The sequence below is a fragment of the Lepus europaeus genome, chromosome 9 (assembly GCF_033115175.1).
Source record: "Lepus europaeus isolate LE1 chromosome 9, mLepTim1.pri, whole genome shotgun sequence".
NCBI lineage: Eukaryota > Metazoa > Chordata > Mammalia > Lagomorpha > Leporidae > Lepus > Lepus europaeus.
Genome location: NC_084835.1, coordinates 66350115 through 66374182, shown reverse-complemented (window position 1 = coordinate 66374182; position 24068 = coordinate 66350115).

Genomic DNA, 24068 nt, shown 5'->3' with positions numbered 1-24068 from the left:
AGGAGAAAAGAAATAATTAAAATTATAAAAAAATTAACAAAATTGAATCAAAAAAAAAAAACAATAGCAGCAAAACAAAGAGCTGGTTTTTTGAAAAAATAAACAAACTTACCCAGAGCCATGGCTCACTAGGCTAATCCTCTGCCTGCAGCGCCAGTACTCCGGGTTCTAGTCCCCGTTGGGGCACCAGTTCTGTCCCAGTTGCTCCTCTTCCAGCCAGCTCTCTGCTTTGGCCCAGGAAGGCAGTGGAGGATGGCCCAAGTGCTTGGGCCCTGCACCCACATGGGAGACCAGGAGGAAGCACCTGGCTCCTGGCTTCCGATGGGCATAGCACACCAGCCGTAGTGGCCTTTGGGGGGGTGAACCAACAGAAGGAAGACCTTTCTCTCTGTCTCTCTCATTGTCTTACTCTGCTTGTCAAAAAAAAAAAAAAATTAAAAAAAAAGAAAAAGAAAAAATAAACAAACTTGACACATCATTGGCCCAACTAACCAAAAAGGAGCAGAGAAGATCCAAATCAATAAAATTAGAGATGAAAAAGGAAATGTAACAACACATATCATAGAAATAAAAACAATCAGAAAGTAGTACAAATTGCTGTATGCCAGGGCTGGTGCTGTGGCATAGTGGGTAAAGCTGTCACCCGAACTTCCAGCATCCCATATGGGCGCCAGTTCAAGACTTGGCTGCTCTACTTCTGATCCAGTTCTCTACTATGACCTGGGAAAGCAGTGGAAGATGGCCCAAGTCCTTGGACTCCAGCACCCATGTGGGAAACCTAGAGGAACTCCTGGCTCCTGGCTTCAGATCACTGCAGCTCTGGCTGTTGTGGCCATCTGGGGAGTGATGGAATTCTCTCTCTCTCTCTCTCTCTCTCTCTCTCTCTCTCTCTCCTCTCTCTGTGTAACTGTGACTTTCAAGTAAAATAAATATTATTTAAAAAAAGAGCTGTATGCCAATAAACTGGGAAACCTAGGAGAAATGGTCAGATTCCTGGACACATACAACCTATATAAATTGAGCTGTGAAGACATAGAAAACCTAAACAGACCCACAGCCAAGACGAAAACTGAAAAGGTAATAAAGGCCCTCTGACAAAAAAAAAAAAAAAAGCCCAGGAATGGATGGCTTCACTGCTGAATTCTACCAGACATTTAAAGAATAACTAAATCCAATTCTTCTTAAGTTATTCAAAACAATTGAAAGGGAGAGAATCTTCTCAAATTCTTTCTATGAAGCCAGAATCACCTTAATTTCTAAACCTGAAAAAGATAGAACAGAGGGGAAAAAAACTACAGACCAATTTCACTGATGAACATAGATACAAAAATCCTCAACAAAATTCTGGCCAATCAATTCCTACAATACATCATAAAGATCATTCATCTGGACCAAGAGGGATTTATCCCTGATATGCAAAGATGGTTCAACATTCACAAATCAATCAATGTGATACATCACATTAACAAACTGCTGAACAAAAAACATATGATTATCTCAATAGATGCAGAAAAAGCATTAGATAAAATACAACATCCTTTCATGATGAAAACTCTAAGCAAATTGAGTATAGAAGGAACATTCCTCAACACAATCAAGGCAATTTATGAAAAACCCATGGCTAGCATCATATTGAATGGAGAAAGTTGGAAGTATTCCCACTGAGACCAGGTAGCACACAGGGATGCCACTCTCACAACTGTTATTCAAAGTAGTACTGGAGGCTTTAGCCAGAGCCATTAAGCAAGAAAAATAAATCATAGTGATACAAATTGGGAAGGAAGAAGTCAAACTACCCCTATTTGCAAATGATGTGATTCTTCATTTTGGGATCCAAAGAACTCCACTAAGAGACTATTGCAACTCATAGAATAGTTTGGTAAAGTAGCATGATATAAAATCAATACACAAAAATCAATAGCCTTTGTATACACAGACAATGCCACAGAGGAAAAAGAACTTCTAAGATCAATCCCATTAACAATAGCTACAAAATAAATCAAATACCTTGGAATCAACTTAGCCAAGGATGTCAAAGATCATTATGATGAGAATTACAAAACATTAAAGAAAGAAACAGAAGATACGAAAGAATGGCAAAAGTCTTCCATGTCCATGGATTAGAAGAATCAGTATCACCAAAATGTCCATTCTTCCAACAGCAATTTACAGATTCAATGTGATACCAATCAAAATACCAAAGACATTTTTCTCAGATCTGAAAAAAAATGATGCTGAAATTCAGATGGAAGCACAGGAGACCTTGAATAGCCAAAGCAACCTTATACAACAGAAACAAAGCTAGAGGCATCACAATACCAGATCTCAAGACATACTAAAGGGCAGTTATAATCAAAACAGCCTCATTCTGGATAGACCAATGGAACAGAATAGAAACCCCAGAAATCAACCCAAACATCTACAGCCAACTTATATTTGATCAAGGAGCTAAAACCAATCCCTGGATCAAGTGTAGTACATTCAACAAATGGTGCTGGGAAACTGGATTTCCACATGCAGAAGTATGAAGCAAGACCCCTACCTTATACCTTACACAAAAATCCACTCAACATGGATTAAAGATCTAAATATACAATCTGACACCATAAAATTATTAGAGAATTTTGGAGAAACCCTACAAGATATAGGCACAGGCAAAGACTTCTTGAAAAAGGCCCCAGAGGCACAGGCAGCCAAAGCCAAAATTAGGAACTGGGATTACATCAAATTGAGATGTTTCTGAATGGCAAAAAAAAAAAAAAAAAAACCACTCAGGAAAGTAAAGAGGCAACAGACAGAATGGGAGAAATTATTTGCAAACCATGCAACTGAAAAAGAATTAATAACCAGAAATATATAAAGAGATCAAGAAACTCAACAACAACAAAACAAACAACCCACTTAAGAAATTGGCCAAATACTTAAATGGACATTTTTCAAAAGAGGAAATCTAAATGCCCAACAGACATGTGAAAAAATGCTCAGGGAAATTCAAACCAAAAGCACAATGAGGTTTCACCTCACCCTGGTTAGAATGGCTTTCATATAGAAATCAACAAACAACAAATGCTGGTGAGCATGTGGGGAAAAGGTACCTAATCCACTGTTGGTGGGAATGTAAACTGTTAAAACTACTATGGAAAACAGTTTGGAAATACCTCAGCAATCTGGATATAGACCTACCATATGACCCAGCCATCCTACTCCTGAGAATTTACCCAAGGGAAATGAAACCAGCAAATAAAATAGTTATCTGCACCCCCATGTTTATTTTAGGCTCAACTGACAAAGGCTAAGAGATGGAATCAACCTAAATGCCTATCAACTGAAGACTCAATAAAGAAATTATGGGGTTGGGCCGGTACTGTGGCGCAATGGGTTAACACCCTGGCATGAAGTGCCAGCATCCCATATGGGCGCCAGTTCGAGACCCACTTCCCCACTTCCAATGCAGCTCTCTGCTATGGCCTGAGAAAGCAGTAGAAGATGGCCCAAGTCCTTGGCCCCTGCAACCACATGAGAAACCTGGGAGAAGCTCCTGGCTTCTGGCATCAGATCGGCACAGCTCAGCCATAGTGGCCAATTGGGGAGTGAACCAACAGATGGAAGACCTCTCTCTCTCTCTCTCTCTCTCTCTCTCTCACTTTCTCTGTCTCTCTCTTTCTCTCTCTATCTCTGCCTCTCCTCTCTCTGTAACTCTGACTTTCAAATAAAATAAATAAATCTTATTAAAAAAGAAATTATAGAGTATGTACTCTATGGAATACTACACAATGATAAAAAAAATGAAATCCAGTCATATGCAACAAAATGGATGAATTTGGAAAACATCATATTTAGTAAAATAAGCCAGTCCCAAAGGTACAAATACCATATATTTTCTCTGATCTGTGATAACTAACAGAGCACCTAAAAGGAAATCTGGAGAAGTCAAAGTGATACTTTCAGAAGAAATGACTTGAACAACCCATCTCTTGACTTTTGAGAACAGGTTGTTTTCTTTTCTTTTTTTATTTATTTGACAGGTAGAGTTACAGTGAGAGAGAGAAACAGAGAGAAATGTCTTCCTTCCATTGGTTCACTCCCCAAATGGCCGCCATGGCCGGAGCTACACCTATCCGAAGCCAGGAGCCAGGAGCTTCTTTCCTGGTCTCCCACGTGGATGCAGGGGCCCAAGCACTTGGGTCATCCTCCACTGCCCTCCAGGGCCACAGCAGAGAGCTGGACTGGAAGAGAGCAACCAAGACTAGAACCTGGCGCCCATATGGGATGTCGGCGCCACAGGCGGAGGATTAACCTAGTACGCCACCGCACCAGCCCCTGTTTTGTTTTCTTAATGGAGAATGGGACTGGGAATGGGAGAGGGAGAAGGAGGTGGATGGGAGTGGGAGTGGGAATGAGGGTATAATGGGTATATAATCACTATATTCCTAAAGTTGTACTTATGAACTGCATGGGAGACCCAGAAGGAGCTCTTGGCTTCTGGCTTCAGATAGGCACAGCTCTAGCCACTGCAGCAATCTGGGGAGTTAAACAGCAGATGGAAGACCTCTCTCTCTCTCTTTCTCCCTCCCTCTCTCTCTCTCTCTGCCTCTGCCTCTCTGTAACTCTGCCTTTCAAATAAATAAATCTTTATAAAAAAGAAAAAAATAGGGGGAAATTTGTTTACTGATTTGAAAACATAGAAACAGAGAGAGTAGAAAAAAAGAGTGATCTTCCATCTGCTAGTTTATGCTTCCAAATGCCCACAGTACCCAGGGTTGGGCCAGGCTGAATTCAGAAGCCTGAAACTCAATCTGGGTCTTCCACATGGGTGGGAGACACCCAAGTACTCTAGCATCACTTGCGGCCTCTCAGGATGCAAATTAACAGGAAGACGAAATTTGAAGCAGAACTGGACTCAAATCCCAACTTGGGTTACAGACATCCCCAATAATGTCTTAACAACTGTACCAAGTGCCTCCTCTTGTGAGAGGGCTTTTTCCAACCACTTCCTGTTGTAGACTGCAATCAATGTGTTCATTTCTTAACTTCCTTATTGTCATCCTTGACCAAAGACCATGTTTTAAGTAAGTAATTTCTTTCATTAATTTTTTTGTGAAAATCAGTTACCTCTCAGAATCTCACAGATGATCTTAAATTCCACATCTTGCATTTTGCAATCGAGATTTGATTTCAGCACATATTTTTGTTTATTTATTTTTAAAGGTAGAGTGACACACAGAGGGGAAAGACAGAGACAGATACAGAGAGAGAGAAATCTTCCAACTCTGGTTCACTCTCCAAATGGCCACAACAGCTAGTTATTGGCCAGGCCAAAGCCTGGAGCCAGGAACTCCATCTCAGTCTCCCACATGGGTGGCAGGGAACTAAGTACTTAGGCTATTTTCCACTGCCTTCCCAGGCACATTAGCAAGGAGCTGGATCAGAAGCAGAGCAGCTGCAACTCAAACCAGAGATGAAGCATGACCCACTTCACCACAACCCTGGCTCCCACATATTTTTCTGTATTATTAAATTAGTAAATTCACTAACTAGAGTCCCGATTATTGAACATTATAACAAAATTGGGATTTTCTGACTTCCTATTCAGGTCATTGTATCTCAATCTTTCCCCATTTCCACATGCCTGCCCCTTTTTAGTCCTTCTTCATGATCAGTGACATCACCTCAATACAGAATAGCAGCTTTCCTTAGGCCATTCAGTATCAGAGTGGTCTGAAAAGAAGAGTGTTTGACCCACGCCTACAGGCATTCTCAGATGATATCCAACATTGCCAAGTAATGTGACTGCATTAATGCCACTTCAACACACACATGATCAGTAAAAATATGAACACAGGGTTATGTGTGGCCATGCATTTCTGTATAGAAAAGAGACAGAAACAAGGAAGAAAAGCAAAGAAGACAAATGGTAGAAATCCAAAGACCATTTTCATTCTTTCAGAACTGATCTTTCCCATGAGATGAGAGAGCTTTTGAGACTGGCAGTTATGGGAAAACACATTTCATAACCATTGCCAGTCACCTGCAGAAATGACAGGTTGATGAAGAAAACTCCAGAACTGCTATCATCCCCATTGTGACATAGCATTCCTATCCTAGCTGGGCTGTGTGGTCGTGGGTTATTTTTAGTGATCTGTTTCTTTTTTCTTCCTTTAATTTAATTTTGGTGGTAATGTGTATATGGGAGGGTAGGGATGATAAAAGAATTGGATCTATAAAAGTCTGAAACTGCCAAATACAAACAAAAAGGATTTCTGTCAGTACCCATCAGTTCTCTGTGACTGAAAGGAAAACAGCACTCAGGGCATACATTTCAGGAGATGAGAAGCAGGTTTGCAACCGAACTGCCTTGATCAACTTTTAAATTAATATTTTATGTGACAGGAAAGTCTGCTCTCCTCCCCACCCCCATCTAAGGACTTATTAACAGCTCTCCCCTAGAGACCAGCTAGAAGTCAGCTGGAAGGTGCAGGAATTTTCCCCGGCTGTTATCTGGTAAAGCCTTCTCTTTGAGCAGTATCCATAAACTGGCAGACATAGGACAAAATAAATTCAATTCAGAAAATAGCCTGTATATCAGCACTGTACTCCCTTTATTCCAAGACTCCCAGTTGACGACTGCACTGAACTCTATGCATGTCATGTGTTTCCCCACACATACATACATCCCTATGATAAAATTGGTTGTATGAATTAGGTATACTAAGAGGTTAACAGTAACTAACAAAAGTAGAGCAATTGTAATAATATACTGTATTAAAGATATATGAATATACTTTATTTCTCTTTCTCTCTCAAAATCTTTTGTGCCATACTCACCCTTCTTGTAATGATGCGAGACGGTTTTTCACAGAAGCATTTTGTGGCTTCTCTTTGGCTTCTACTCATTGCCAGCATCACTATTTTTGTGCTTACACTTTAGGATAATTCTTAGGTAAAATAAAGGTTCCTGGGAACAGTCAATATGATTACCAAAATGGCTACTGAGTAACCAGTGGGCAGGTGGTGTAGACAGCATCCTGGGAAGGAGGGCGCAGGACAACACAAGATTTTGTAACATTACTCAGAATAGCACACCATTTAAACTAGGAATGTTCTCAATGTGGAATTTTCTGTTTAATATTTTCAGACATGATTGATCATTGATAATGAAACAAAGCACAGTAAAACCCCAGATAAGGATGGACTATTGTAAAACCAAGCTGAAAATGCCCTTTTGTTTCATCTGCCTCCACTTAAGAAACACAGGGGAAAAAATCATGTCACCATTAAAGCCTGCATTGTCCTAGGGACCAGACTGAAGTATCTCCACAAGGCAACTGTAAGAGTGAGTTTCCGTCTTCAGACTGAAGTCGTTCCATGCTTAGCTGTACCCTGACACCCCATGGACCACGCAGATGCTTCCCATCACAGGCCTGTCCTTGCAACTCCTCTCAATCTCCTGGTCTAAATCCTCTCTCCTTTCCCAAAAGTCCTGACTGCCTGGCCAGAAATTACTTAGGGCAGCCTTGATAGTTCCTTTTGGAGACAAAATATAAAGAGAGAACACAAAGGCAAATAGTTACAGAATGCAAACACTCATTTTGTTTCCTCACCTGTCACGGCATGACCAGCAAACATGGAGTTGAGCTAAGGAAATGATAACACGGACAGTCTTTATTAGAAATGAGAGTGAGCAGAGGAAGATAGAAGAGGCTAGGTCGACACGAAAAACGTATCACCTCTTCTAAGAAATCCAGAAATGTTCCTAAAGCAGAGGGGAAATGAACGCCCTGACCCTTTGTCGGTTAATGTTTGTTGAGCACCTTGCACTAGCTTGATGCTATGAGATACCATTTGAGGAAGGAATGACACCTGACACTGCTCAGAATATACTAATTATATTATACCCATAGCCACTGCTGACTGAAAATAGAAAATGTGATTACTGATTTTTTTTTCTAAGTTGCCAGAAGATAGACAGCATGGAGGCACTGACCATGGCACGAGGCTTTACCGACTACAGCACCGCACCTTCAGAGATGCGAGCTACCAAGATGACAAAGTCATCTTCTAGAAGAGACGGTCCTGAGATAGGAAAGGAAATAAAAGACAAGACAGGATGTAATGGAGAAGATGCAAAGACACAGAATTATTAAACAGGCCCAAAAACATAGAGGAATGACTAAGAGGAGACAACTGGAAGGGAAAATATTTGAAAAATAACTTTCCTTAAAAAAGGAGAAAAAGACAGGATGTTACAAAGCCAAAGAAAATTTAAAATACATGCAAATTGCATTTTATGTGAAAAGAAGGTTGTGGCTGTTTTGGAGGTTTACTATTGACTATTTACAGAGATATCCCATGGGCCCTGTTGGAAATTTAGAAACTACATCAAAGCAAAAAGAAACATATAATACCCATAACCCACAATCCAAAGCTGGATGTAATGACTAGTCGAATATATCTCCTATTTTATGGGCACATATACAGTTGTGAGGCTTCACGTTTACCTACTCTTACTCTTTAACACTATACTACATAGCTATTTTCCCATGATACTAGAAATTCTATGCAAATGTTTTAATAGTCATATAGTAGTACAGATATACCACAGTTTTATTATATTCATTTCTATTTAGAGGTATTTATATAGTTTTTCACCATTATAACTTGTACTGCAAAAGGCATTTCATCTTCAGGTTTTTAGGTTCTTTCTTTAGGCTGGATTCCTTTAAACCTTATTATCATGTCAACAGCCTTCCTCACTAAAGCTCTTGTTTTGTGTATCAGTAGATTGTATTGAGTTTCTAAAACTCATGCATCCCATTCAACACAATGGCAAATCCTCATTCTAGCACTAAATATTATCATTTTTTAATTTCCTGAAATATAGTAAGAAAATAACATCTTTTCATTCTTATTTCACTCTAAATTCCGGTATAGAGAATACAAACATTTTCTTTCCCGTTTTATTTTGTTACCCAATTTTCTCCAGTATTTTGTAAATCATCTGTTTTCTTTGCCACTATATTTAACAGATTTGTAGGTTTTTATTTCTTTCTATTCATTTTTATACAGTGACAATATTAACTCTATGTCATTCATACATGTTTATATATGTCCATTGCTTTATTTAGCTTTTTCTTACCTGTTTCGTAGGACTTTCATTTTTCTCACATAAATGGTGTTTCATTTAGGTCTTTCACTCCACGTTATTTCATCTATCAACTTTAAGCCTAGAATGAGCTCATACATTCAGATAGAAGCTATTTTTGTTCATATTTCTCTAACTTTTTATAGTTTTATAATTTTTACTTAACTCTTCAGCACATCAAAAATATTTTGAAACTGTAGAATCCAAATTAAATTTATAAACTGTTAAAATTTTCTTTAAGAAACTACTGAAAATTATAAATTCCATCATTATTCAAGAGGTTTATTTCATTATCTATTAATCTGGCTATGTTTTATAGTCTTTTTCAGACCAAACCTTTTCCATTGGTCTTTTTGCATCAGAAACACAGTTGTAAATAGCATTATTTAATAATGCGGGGGGGGGGGGGGGGGCGCTGTGGCTTAGCTGGTAAAGCCCCCACCTGTGGTGCCATACATTCCATATGGGCGCTGGTTTGATTCCAGGCTGCTTTACTTCCTAACCAGCTCTCTGCTATGACCTGGGAAAACAGTAGAAGATGGCCCAAGCCCTTGGGCCCCTGTACCCACGTTGGAGACGCGGAAGTTCCTGGCTCCTGGCTTCAAATCGGCGCAGCTCCAGCTGTTGCAGCCAACTGGGGAGTGAACCAACAGATAGAAGACCTCTCTCTCTCTCTCTCTCTCTCTCTCTGCCTCTCCTCTCTCTGTGTAACTCTTTCAAGTAAAATAAATAAATCTTTATAAAAAAAAAAAGTACTGTTTGAAGACTAGTTTTAAAAAAATAACAATACGGCCAGCGCCGTGGCTCAACAGGCTAATCCTCCGGTTCTAGTCCCGGTTGGGGTGCCGGATTCTATCCCGGTTGCCCCTCTTCCAGGCCAGCTCTCTGCTATGGCCCGGGAAGGCAGTGGAGGATGGCCCAAGTGCTTGGGCCCTACACCCGCATGGGAGACCAGGAGAAGCACCTGGCTCCTGGCTTCGGATCAGTGCGATGCGCCGGCTGCAGCGGCCATTTGAGGGTGAACCAATGGCAAAAAGAAAGACCTTTCTCTCTGTCTCTCTCTCTCTCACTATCCACTCTGCCTGTCAAAAAAATAAATAAATAAATAACAATACAAGGTATCAGGGACAGCGCTGTGGCATAGTAGCCTCTTACTAGTGGCGCCAGCATCCCATACAGGACTTCTGATCCTGGCTGCTCCTCCTCCCATCAAGCTCTCTGCTTATGGCTTGGGAAAGCAGTAGAAGATGACCCAAGTGCTTGGGCCCCTGAACCCACAAGAGAGACCCAGAAGCTCCTGGCTACTGGCTTCAGATCAGCACACCTCGGGATGTTGTGGCCATCTGGAGAGTGAACCAGCGGATTTCTCTCTGTCTCTCCCTCTCTGTCTTTAACTCTACCTCTCAAATAAATAAACTCTTTAAAAAAAATACAAAGGATCTTCAAAAGTTTCTGGAAATGCATATTATAAAAAAAGTATGCATGGATTTCAAAAAATCTTAGATCAAAATAAATTTATCTTTTAATTAAATTCTATAAGAACTCTTAAAATACCCTGTAAATACTAATATTTAGCGATTATGATAAGTAACTATGCATCATTCTTTTTAAAACTTTATTGCATAGCTTTCCAGTTCATTATTCCATATAAAATTCAAAGATTAGCACCCCATTCAAAAAAATAAATCTTAATGTCTTGAATTGAATGAAATCTTTATAAAGAATCAGAAAAAATAGATTTAATTTACTTTAAATCAAATATAACAAAGATCACATACACTTCCTTCAAATGATTCCCACATATTTCAGTCAAACTATTCACATTTTGTATTATAAGAGAAATAATTTTGTTAATTTTCACAACTAGTTATTGTTAGTAGAAAGCTAAAACCTTTATTTTTATGTATTTACTGAAATAGGGCCTCTCCTAAACTCTAGTTAATTATAATCTTTAATTTGGTACTCTCGAAGTTTGTAACTTTAGATGCAGTTTGTATGTAAAGAAAATTGTAACAACCCATGACATTTTCATTCTACTTATCCCTAGAAATCTACAGGGAGTTGGTTCCAGGATCTGCACAGAGGCCAAAATCCTCCAATGCTCCAATCCCTTTACTCCACAACAACAAAACAAACAACCCACTTAAGAGATGGGCCAAGGACCTCAATATCCATTTTTCGAAAGAAGAAATCCAAATGGCCAACAGACACATGAAAAAATGCTCAGGATCACTAGCAATCAGGGAAATGCAAATCAAAACCACAATGAGGTTTCACCTCACCCCAGTTAGAATGGCTCACATTCAGAAATCTACCAACAACAGATTCTGGCGAGGATGTGGGGAAAAGGGACACTAACCCACTGTTGGTGGGAATGCAAACTGGTAAAGCCACTATGGAAGTCAGTCTGGAGTTTCCTCAGAAGCCTGAATACAACCCTACCATACAACCCAGCCATCCCACTCCTTGGAATTTACCCAAAGTAAATTAAATTGGCAAACAAAAGAGCTGTCTGCGCCTCAATGTTTATGGCAGCTCAATTCACAATAGCTAAGACCTGGAATCAACCTAAATGCCCATCAACAGAAGACTAGATAAAGAAATTATGGGATATGTTCTCTATAGAATAGTATACAGCAGTAAAAAAAAACAATGAAATCCAGTCATTTGCAACAAAATGGAGGAATCTGGAAAACACCATGCTGAGTGAAATGCCAGTCCCAAAGGGACAAATATCACTTGTTCTGCCTGATCGGTGACAACTAACTGAGCACCTAAAAGGAAACCTGTAGAAGTGAAACAGACACTATGAGAAATAATGACTTGATCATCCCTTGTCCTGACTGTTGAAGAACAACTTACTATTTTATTCCTTTTAGTATTTTTTTTATTCTACATAATACCATTGGTTGAACTCTTTAATTAACATACAATTATTCTTAGGTGTTTAAATTTTAACTGAAAAGTGATCCCTGTTAAATATAAGAGTGGGAATACAAGAGGGAGGAGATGTACAGTTTGGCACATGCTCACTCAGACTTATCCCTAATGGTAGAGCTAGAAACATGCCAGAGGATTCCAAATCAATCCCATCAAGGTGGCATGGACCAATGCCATCTCACTAGTCAAAGTGATCAGTTTCAGTTCATAATTTATCATAATGACAAGATTAAGTGTCAAAAGGATAACATAAACAAGACTAGTGTCTGCTAATACTAACTGATAGAATTAAAAAGGAGAGAATGATCCAACATGGGAAGTGGGATACACAGCAGACTCATAGAACAGCAGATGCCCTAAACAGCACTCTGGCCTCAGAATCAGTCCTTAAGGCATTCAGATCCGGCTAAAAAGCCCATGAGAGTTTCTCAGGCATGGAAATCCAAGACACTGACACACACACACACACACACACAAAATGACCTAAATGAAAAATCTCTGTGAGTGAGATCCCAGTGGAAAGAATGGGCCTTCAAAGAAGGAGGTACCTTTCTCTAAAGAGAGGAGAGAACTTCCACTTTGACTATGGCCTTGTCTAAATAACATCGGAGTTGGTGAACTCAAGAGGCTTCCATAGCCTTGACACCTCATGACAAGAGCCTTGGGGTATTACTGATGTCACAAATAAGAGTGTCAATTGTTAAATCAACAACTGGAGTCATTCTATACTTGCTCCCCATGTAGGATATCTGTCCTTAATGTGTTGTACTATGCAAATTAATGGTAAAACTACTACTCAAACAGTACTTTATACTTTGTGTATCTGTGTGGGTGCAAACTGTTGAAATCTTAGTATACACCAAGTTGATCTTCTGTATATCAAGATACTTGAAAATGAATCTTGAAGAAGAATGGGATGGGAGAGGGAGATGGAATGGTTGCAGATGGGAGAGAGGCTTTGGTGGGGGGGAGCTGCTATAACCCAAAAGTTGTACTTTCGAAATTTGTATTTATTAAATAAAAGTTTTAAAAAAAGAGTTGCCTTCCTTCTAGTGAAAAAAAAAGAAATATCAAGCATGTGGGAAGCATTACCTCCCTTGTGAAGAGGGCGTTTAAAGGAGCATGAAAGACATCTATATGACTCACACTTCAGTAAAGAGCGAATTTTGCCTCAGGCTAACCTTTCATTTTTCCCCACCCCCCAGCCCATTACCTCCCTCTCTCCTATTCCATTATCACGGTCAACTGTTCTTCAAAAAGTTCTGGTCCCAGTTCTTCCAAGATCAAATGCACAACTTCAAGATTCCACCTAGAACTGGGACTTTAATTCTCTATAAATTAAAGATGTAAACACAATGAGCACCCTAAGGTTCCATCATCTGTGTGTTGAGGTTTACTGCTGTTTTGAGGGTAAAAGGTGTAATGTTCCATCAACTTTATGGATTTTGCTTGAAGGCAAAATGTCCAACTTTTAGTACTTTTGTCTTAGGTCAACAGAAAATACTATCCAGCCCAGGGGAAAATGAAAAAGTCCTGAGGCAGGCATAGAGCTTAGTGATTAAGACATTGGTTAAGATGCCCACATCCCATATCCGAGAACCTAAATTTGATACTGACTCTGGTTCCTGACTCCAGCCTCTTGCTACTGCAGAGCCTGGGAAGCCTCCGTGAAAGCTCGAGTAATTGGATTCCTGCCACCTATGTGGGAGATCACAGTTTCACTCCCAGTCCCAGGATACTGGCTTTGGTCTCACCAAATCCTAAACCCCAAGCATTGCAGGCATTTGGGAAATGAACCAGCACAAGAGAGCTTTCTCTCTTCCTTTCTCTCCCTCTCTCTCTCTCTCTGTCTATCTCTTTCTCTACCTCTATCACTATCTCCTTCTTTGTGTGTGTGTGTGTGTGCCTTTTGAATAAGTAAATTAAACTTTCTACAAAAAAGTCCTTAAATCTGACTTTTTACAATAGTATGTCAATTTGTTATTTTTAGATCATAAGATTGATGAGATGGACGGCGCCGTGGCTTAACAGGCTAATCCTCCGCCTTGCGGCGCCGGCACACCGGGTTCTAGTCCCAGTCGGGGCGCCGGATTCTGTCCCAGTTGCCCCTCTTCCAGGCCAGCTCTCTGCTATGGCCTGGGAAGGCAGAGGAGGATGGCCCAAGTGCTTGGGCCTTGCACCTGCTTGGGAGACCAGGAGAAGCACCTGGCTCCTGGCTTCGGATCAGCGCCATGAGCCGGCCGCAGTGGCCATTGGAGGGTGAACCAACTGCAAAAGGAAGACCTTTCTCTCTGTGTCTCTCTCTCACTATCCACTTTGCCTGTAAAAAAAAAAAAATTGATGAGACTAAATATTTCACATGGATATATGACATTAAACATATATATGTACCTTTTCTCTTGTAAAACCCCACTATCAAAACTATAAAGTTGTTTAAGAAGAAAAGAAGAAAAGAAAGAAGCATAAAATTGTAAGTACAAGGATATTTGAGTTAAAAAAAAAAAACAACAACAACAGAATTTAGGAGGTAGAAGGGATGAAGAGGAAAAACACAAATGATTTTTTAAGGGCGGTAAAGTGATTCTGTAAAATACTATAATGCATGCTGCTATACATTTGTCCAAACACATAGAATACAGTGCACCAAGAGTGAACTCTGATGTAAACTCTGAGCTTGGGAGATAATGATGTGTCAGTGTAGATTCATCAATTGCAACTACACTACTTTGGTAGAGGATATTGACAATGGGGGAGACTATGCACATATAAGAGCAGGGGGTATATGGGAAATCCCTGTAACCTCCTCTTAATTTTTCCATTAACTTAAAATACACTCTAAAAAATACAATTAAAACATCAATGGCAACAATTTTTTTTTTTTTTTTTTGGAAAGTGAAGTAGATGAATGATGTTTACTCTGCAAACTGGAAAAAGCTGAATTCGAAGTTGTCAATGGGGGCCGGCGCCACAGCTCACTAGGCTAATCCTCCGCCTGCAGCGCCGGCACTCAGGGTTCTAGTCCTGGTTGGGGCACCGGTTCTATCCCAGTTGCTCCTCTTCCAGGCCAGCTCTCTGCTGTGGTCCGGGAAGGCAGTGGAGGATGGCCCAAGTGCTTGGGCCCTGCACCCACTTGGGACCAGGAGGAAATGCTTGGCTCCTGGCTTCGGATCGACGCAGCCCACTGGCCATAGCAACCATTTGGGGGATGAACCAAAGGAAGACCTTTCTCTCTGTCTCTCTCTCTCTCTCTCTCTCTCACTGTCTAACTCTGCCTGTCAAAAAAAAAAAAAAGAAAAAGAAAAAGAAAAAAAAATTGTTAATGGGAAAAGCTAAGCAGTAATCTAATTTACAAATCAGACACTCCAAAAGTCTTAGGAATCAGATAGGACACCCATATTCAGTATCTGAATGCCTGAGTTCAAGTTCTGGTTCCACTCCCAACTCCAACTTCCTGTTAATGTGTGCTCTGGAAGACAATAGGTGATGGCTCAAGTAGTTGGGTCCCTGCCCTACATGGGAGACCCAGATTGAGTTCCTGGCTCCTGGCTTTAGCCTGGTCTATCCACGGCTGTTGCAGGCATTTGGGAAAAGATCCAGCAAATAGGAGCATGGTGTGTGTGTGTGTGTGTGTGTGTGCCACTCTGTCATCCCAGGAAAGGGTCATCAGAGGGACTCTGGACTGGGATCAAACACAGTTGAAGTCAGAGTACCATTTTGAAGGATCAAATAAAACCTCAACCCTCTTCCTTGACGTGGCTCACAGGAAGCTGCTTGGAGGAGACTGTAAGACCCTTATCTTCAGAATCTGATCAACTCAAGCAAAAGAAGCTAAAGATATTGATATTTGAGTGTCCTTCCAATTAAATGGCCTACTCAGTTCAACTGATTGTAAAGTCCATGGTCAACAAGCCCTATACATTCAATGAGTTTAGTAAACCACACTTGAATATAATTCACAGGTAAGGACCAACAGACACTGGAAGGAAGATTCTAAGTTTTATGGAGAGAAAAAAAAGCTGAAAATGAACTTGAAGCAAATACAAACTCAAGAAAAGGCACACCTTTAATGCATCATTGGAATTTTTAGCAAGAAAAGTGATTTTTGTATCAATGAAATTTGAACATGACAGTACAGAGAAGAAACTTTCAAAGAAAAAAGAGCATTGAGAATTTTTAAATGATAGTAGATATGAAAAAATAAAATTATTGGAAGAGAAAGATGAGGCTCTTTCTCAGAAAGTAAAATCAAAGAAAAAAGTTATGAAAAACTAAGAAAATAAATGAAAGGTTAAGTCAAGAAACTCCAGTATCGAAATCTGGAAAACATCATGCTGAGTGAATTAAGCCAGTCCCAAAGAGACAAATATCATTTGTTTTCCCTGATCGGCGACAACTGAGCACCAAAGGGGAAACCTGTTGAAGTGAAATGGACACTATAATAACAATGACCTGATCAGCTCTTGTCCTGACTCTAGATGTACAATGTAATACTTTATCCTTTTTAGTATTTGTTGTTGTTGTTGTTATTGTTGTTCCAGTACTAGTGGTTGAACTCTGTAATTAACACACAATTATTCTTAGGTGTTTAAATTTTAACTGAAAAGTGATCCCTGTTAAATTTCAGAGTGGAAAAAGAGAGGAAGGAGATGTACAATTTGGGACATGCTCAATCAGACTTGCCCCAAATGATGGAGTTAGAAAGGTGCCAGGGGATTCCAATACAATCCCATCAAGGTGGCATGTACCAATGCCATCGCACTAGTCCAAGTGATCAATTTCAGTTCACATTCGATGGCTCTGATAGGTCTAAGAATCAAAGGGATCACACAAACAAGACAAGTGTCTGCTAATACTAGCTGATAGAATCAAAAAGGGAGAGAAGGATCCAACATGGGAAGTGGGATACACAGCAGACTCATAGAATGGCAGGCGTCCTAAACAACACTCTGGCCTCAGAATCAGCCCTTAAGGCATTCGGATCTGGCTGAAGAGCCCATGAGAGTATTGTAGGCATGGAAAGCCAAGATACCATGGAAAAGAAAAAAAAAAAAAAGAAGAAGACCTAAATGAAAGATCTCTGTGAGTGAGATCCCAGTGGAAAGAATGGGGCCATCAAAGAAGGAGGTACCTTTCTCTGAAAGGAGGAGAGAACTTCCACTTTGACTATGACCCTATCGGAATAAGATCAAAGTCAGCGAACTCTAAAGGCTTCCATAGCCCTGGCAACTCATGACTAGAGCCTAGGGAGATTGCTGACGCCATGAACAGGAGTGTCAAATTGTTAAGTCAGCAACAGAAGTCACTGTGTACTTACATCCCATGTGGGATCTGTCCTTAATGTGTTGTCTAATGTGCAGTGATGCTATAACTAGTATTGAAACAGTATTTTTACACTTTGTGTTTCTGCGTCGGTACAAACTGATGAGATCTTTACTAATTATATACTGAATCGATCTTCTGTATATAAAGAGAATTGGAAATGAAAAAAAAAAAAAACCCTGGTGTTAAATGGGAAATGACATAGAAAATTAATTAATTTTTAAAAAATATTATGTAGGATCTCTGTCTTTAATGTGCTGTACACTCTTATTTAATGCTATAACTAGTACTCCAACAGTATTTTTTTTTCACTTTGTGTTGCTATATGGGGGCAAACTGTTGAAATCTTTACTTAATATATACTAAGCTGATCTTCTGTATATAAAGAGAATTGAAAATGAATCATGATGTGATTGGAAGGGGAGAGGGAGTGGGAAAGGGGAGGGTTGTGGGTGGGAGGGAAGTTTTGGGAGGGGGAAGCCATTGTAACCCATAAGCTGTGCTTTGGAAATTTATATTCATTAAATAAAAGTTTAATTAAAAAAAAAACTCCAGTATCATAATAAAAGAGTTCCAGAAATGGAATAAAGAAAACAGAACACTTTCTGAAACAGAGATATCTGTTTTTATGTTGCAGCAATCCATGAGAATACAGAACAGTGGATAAAAATAGACCCACAATAAGGCACATCATCAGTATATCAGACTTCTGAGGCAAACAGGGTACTCTTGAAACTTCCAGAGAGGAAAAAACAAATTCCATTCACAAAGAATTAAGAATCTGAGTGGATCACATTGCTCAACAGGAACACTGGAAGATGGAAGATGATGCCTTCAAAGTTATGAGATAAAACTGTTTACTATCCAGAATTTTATATCCTACAAAAAATCAATTAAGGTGAGGTGATAATAAAGACATTTTCAAACATGTCTCAAAAATGTGTCTCCCAGGTCCCTCTCTGGCACACTGGGAGGAAGGCATGGCAGGGTGATCAGGGAGTCTGTGCAACGAAGGCTGTGAGTGAATACCATGTGCCCCAGGAACGGCTGTCTTATCAGCAGCCTCCACACTCCTTGGCAGGGAGCAGCTGGTGGGAAGCAAGGACTTGGTCAAAAAGCAGCCACGGACTTCAGGACACAGCAGCCAGGGCCCTACATCTATCACGCACCGTGCAGCCAGAGAGCTATGCAGTGCATTCACATGGCGGACTTGTGTCTTGGAAGGCCATACTGGAGAAGGACACACAACTGATCTTCATTTTGTAAAGATCACCCAGACTGAAACACAGAAAATGAATTGGAACAGGACAACAAAAGAGGCAAAGACTCCATGTAGTAAGTCAGTAAAAGGTAAAAACAGATTGCGGGCTGGCGCCGTAGCTCAATAGGCTAATTCTCCGCCTGCGGCACCGGCACACCGGGTTCTAGTCCCGGACAGGGCGCCGGATTCTGTCCCAGTTGCCCCTCTTGCAGGCCAGCTCTCTGCTATGGCCCGGGAGTGCAGTGGAGGATGGCCCAAGTGCTTGGGCCCTGCACCCCATGGGAGACCAGAATAAGCACCTGGCTCCTGCCTTTGGATCATCGCAATGCGCCGGCCACAGCGCGCCAGCTGCGGTAGCCATTGGAGGGTGAACCAACGGCAAAGGAAGACCTTTCTCTCTGTCTCTCACTCTCCACTCTGCCTATAAAAAAAAACCATGAACAAAAAAATTAGTACTCAAACAAGTAATCAATACACCATATAGCATTTTTATTATCCCTGATTAAAATTCATTCACAGTCAGGAATTTCAAATTACCTTTAAACACAGTGCTTTGAAAATGTTTAACTCCTAAACTGGTGAAGAGATTATCTACTCTCTTCTGAACAACTCAAAATATCCAAAATTTTTTATAAGAAATGAATAAAATAGACACACAACCAGTTATCATTTCTAACCAAAATGCAACTCTGCTCTTTATGTTTTCCATTCACCTCTTTGTTCTTTTAATCTACAAATCCATTGCATCCTTTTTCACAACCAGATTCAACATTTTCAACACTCATATTTAAACTTCAATTCTAGTGAGTTTCCAATAGTCTATCTGTGTATGTATCACTTTTTATAATCATCCCTTTAAAAAAAAATCCATCCACTCACTTTTTACTGAAGGTTAATGACAATGTTAAGATCCTTTATACTCTCAGTATCTCAGTAAGAAGACTTTCTATTAATTCCCAATTAACCTACTGACTTTTTTTTGTCACCCACCAAGTTTCCTATGCTTTACCTGTTCAATTTAAAATGAAGAAACACTAGACCTCTACTCATTAATGAAAATATCACAATTTATCATTTCTAATTGAACTTAAACTTTATTCCAAGGTTCCCTGTCGGCAATAGGAACAAAGTGCTTGGAACATAACTATTTCTCCTGAGTAGCAAATTCTGATATATGTCCTCATAAGGCAAAGAAAATCTGTAAAGCATAGAAGCACTTGCATATGAATGAAAGCAGAATGTTCAGTGTTTTGTTTTTTTTTTTTTTTAGATTTATTTATTTATTTGAAAGTCAGAGTGACACATAGAGAGGAGAGGCAGAGAGAGAGAGAGAGATCTTCCATCAGATGGTTCACTCCCCAGATGGCCACAACGGTCGGAGATGTGCCGATCCGAAGCCAGGAGCCAGGAGCTTCTTCCTGGTCTCCCACTTGGGCCATCTTCTACTGCTTTCCCAGGCAGAGAGCTGGCAAGGAAGTGGAGCAGCTGGGTTTCAAACCGGCGCCCACATGGGATGCCGGCGCTTCAGGCCAGGGTATTAACCCACTGTGCCACAGCGCTGGCCCCAGAATGTTCATTTTTTAAGGAGAAATGTTATTAATAAAAAAATGACATCTACTACAAAGGCACCTTAAATATTTTCTCAATTTGATGCCCTGATTCCCAAATTATGTTCCAAAAACTAAAACAATTCTTTTAGTATCTATTGATATACCATCAAATGATCTGATTTGTTCTCTACTGAAATGTGAACCAATTTAGCTAATACCTAGAGTAAACTCTAAGAAATTTAAAAATTTCCAAGCTACCTGCCATAATAAGTCCTTAACTATTGGCCATGCATTATGAGGCATCTAATGCAGTTATTCTGCCTATTTGCAATGTCATTGGTCTCTTTCTCAAAGCCTTACACCCATCACACTATCCTCCCTGCAGTATATTCCTTGTGTATTTATTCAATCAGAATAGCAGAACATAGCACCTAATTGTTCCTTGATTTTTTTTTTAACCTTAACTAAGAAACAGCCTTGTTGAAGACAAGGCACACACCTTTAAATTCTTTTCTGATATTTCAGTCGCTAGCCAGAACAGATACCATACACAAGTTGCACTTGTCTTCATCATACAATTCTTCAACCTCTGTGGACTCCACTCTGGAATCGCTGCACCTGAGGGCAGGTCACAGCGCTGTCTCTGTAAGACACCTTGTAGTTGCAAGTGGAGGGAAACCATCTCAACAGGGGTTTAAACAACAAAGAAGTAATATTTACTGTTCATTTAGACAAAAAGTCCAACGTAGTAAATTTAGGGTAGGTTTATTCAAGACTCAAGTGAGATCACCGCTTTCCTTTGTTTCTTTGGAACTGACTCCATTCACAGGCTCCCTACAGGAGTTTCTACAACTTCAGGTTCCCAGCACAAAGTCTCCGTCTTCTCAGCTGAAACTGGCCGGGTGGGCAGATGCTGATGGCTTAGCTTTTGGAAAGGCATCAACTCTGGAGCCCAGGGATAGACATAGCCCAAAATATGTGAGTTAAGGGGGATGGCTGAGGCACTTCCAGGCAAAATTATGGTAAAGGGAATGCAGCCAAAAGGGGACAAAAATCAATCTGCAGCCAGGTGTCATGTCACATCCACTTTAGACTTTCAGGTGATTGGTTACTATTTGCCCTTATACTCAGGTCTTCAGAAGGGCAGTAGTCCTCTCTGGTTTCTGTTATGCTACCCTGACGTTTTCTAACGGTAGACACATGCTATAAGACGACCAAACATAATCTGGAGTTGTTCTTCCCTAAACATTTCCAAATTCGGGTAAAATAAAAACTACAGGGGGGCCATGGCTCACTTGGTTAATCCTCTGCCTGTGGCGCCGGCATCCCATATGGGCACTGGGTTCTAGTCCCGGTTGCTCCTCTTCCAGTCCAGTTCTCTGCTGTGGCCCGGGAAGGCAGTGGAGGATGGGCCAAGTTCTTGGGCCCTGCACCCTCATGGGAGACCAGGAGGAGGCACCTGGCTCCCGGCTTCGAATTGGCGCAGGGCCGGCCGAAGCAGCCTTTACGGGGTGAACCAACAGAAGGAAGACCTTTCTCTCTGTTTCTCTCTCACTGTCTATATCTCTACCCATCAAATCAATTTTTTAAAAAACACTGAATAAATAAATAAATAAATAAAAGCTACAGATGTGCTAATAGTGTAGCTAGACTTCCACCATCCTATCTTTAGTATGTTCTTCTCGAGCTCGCCATGTAACAAAATTATGTAACTTTTTCAGTATCTTTTTTTTGACATTATGTACAACTGCAATGCCATCAATATCTCATATTAATTTATAAAGATCAGGGAATTTTTGTATTAACTTTCTCCAACTCTTAACAGGGATTCTAAAATACTTCCTTGAATTAACAATTCTTGCTTGATGGTTCTGATTATTTTTACCTTTTTAAAAAAGGTTCATTTTATTTTTATTTCTTTGAAAGGAAAAGAACAGAGAAAGAGCAAGAGGTCTTCCATCTGCTGATTCACTCCCCAGATACCCAACAGTCACGGCTACACCAGTCCAAAGTTAGAAACTCCATCTGGGTCTCCCACGTGGGGGATGGAGACCAAGTACCTGATGCTTCCAAAGCACACAGGAATAAGAGGCTGAATCAGAAGCAGGGTAGCCAGGATCCAAGCCCAGGCACTCCCATATGGGATGTGAGTTTCCCAAGTGGCTGCACTACACCCACCCATATTTTTTTAACACAGCAGTGACTGCTCCTTTACCAAGTTTCTCCTGATGCCCCAAACTCAAAAGCTTCTTTTAATATTCCCCATTCCTTTCTTGAAAGTTTTCATCGTATGCTTTAACAATGAATCTGATCGTGTGTATGTGCATGTGTGTGTGTGTGTGTAAGTTCCTGCTTTATTAGAAGAGCTCAGGCCACATGGCACTAGGCTGGCCTGATCCCGCCCCTCCACTCAGGACTTGCCTTGCCAGCATTTGGGCAGGCAAGCCTTCTGCACTTAATGCTTAAGACCTTCTACAGACCTCCCCTCGCGGAATGAGTCACCTCTCCTGCCTTGCTTTGTTAGCCAACAAAAATGAAGCCTTTCCCTTCCCAAAAGACTTGTACAACAGGCTGGGTTGTGTGCACTGAGACCAGGCTGCGAAACTGCCTTGTTCAGTGACGGTACTAAAAGCCCCAAGGCAAGGGGAACCGTATGACAAGTCTGTTGCTAATGGCTCCCCTGTTCGCAGACACCTGTCCTAAAAGAGCTGTGCCTTTTAGCGCATTTAACCCAAGTGACCACGTTCACTCCTGTTACTGCCTTTTTTCCTCTGTAAACACCTGAGAAGTATGCCCTTGTTTCATTGGCAATATCTGGCAGAAAAATGGTTTCCAGAAATATATTTGAATGTTTCCTCCTTACAACCGTATTGCTGTGTGCTATGGAATATTTTTAGATAATACAAAAGACTGTGGGGGATTTCTTTTTTGGTGTTTTTGGTTTTGCCTCTTATCCACTTCTTCCCACATTTATTCTTATCATTAAGTTGACTTCTTTTTTCCCATCCCAGCTTCTTCTCTCTTCTTTCTCTGAAGGTATGCTTGGGATCTTCTTAAAGATGCCTTCTCCACACAATTTTCCAAAGGACTAGGAGATGCTTAAACCTAAAACCATCATTTTATTATTTTTTTTTTTGCTTCTCACACACTCATACTGAAAGAAGTAGAGACATAAAATGTTTTACACATACATGTAAGGTGAAAATTTTAAGTGCTTTAACTAGTATTTTTAAGTGCTGGATATTTTTATCTATTAATTTTAATTAAACATACTTTCAGTTGTCTGGATTGCAAGTAAGAGAGAAAGAAGAAATAGATGAAAAAACTCACGAGCAAGGTTTTTATCCCCACTCTTGGGGAAAAAAACTAATAAGCCACCTCCACAGTGAATTTCTACTGAGTCATTAACCAGGGATTTGTTGCCTTGGTTACTGAGCCAGGTAGAGATTCCAGTAAAAAAGCAATGTGACCTATGAGCTCAGGAAGCTGAAGAAGTGAAATTTCTGCCTGATGATATTTGCAATTACTACAGAAAGAAATGAAAAAAGTAAGAATGTATGTTAAAATAAAAGGGAAAAAAGAGTTCCTTGAATCCTGACCCAATGTCAAAGACATTTACACACACTGTTAATAATGGCATTTCAGCATTTGTTTGTTTGTGAGATATTACAAAACATAGACCATTTCCAACATGTGAGACATCTTTCACCATAGAAAACAAAGTGCTCTACTTAGCAATGACGCATAGACATCCCATTGGTGAAGAAAATATTAATAATGGTGCAGAAAGCAAAATAATTGATTTTCCAGGCGAAATATCTGTGGCTTTTTCATTATACTCTATCAAAAATAAAAT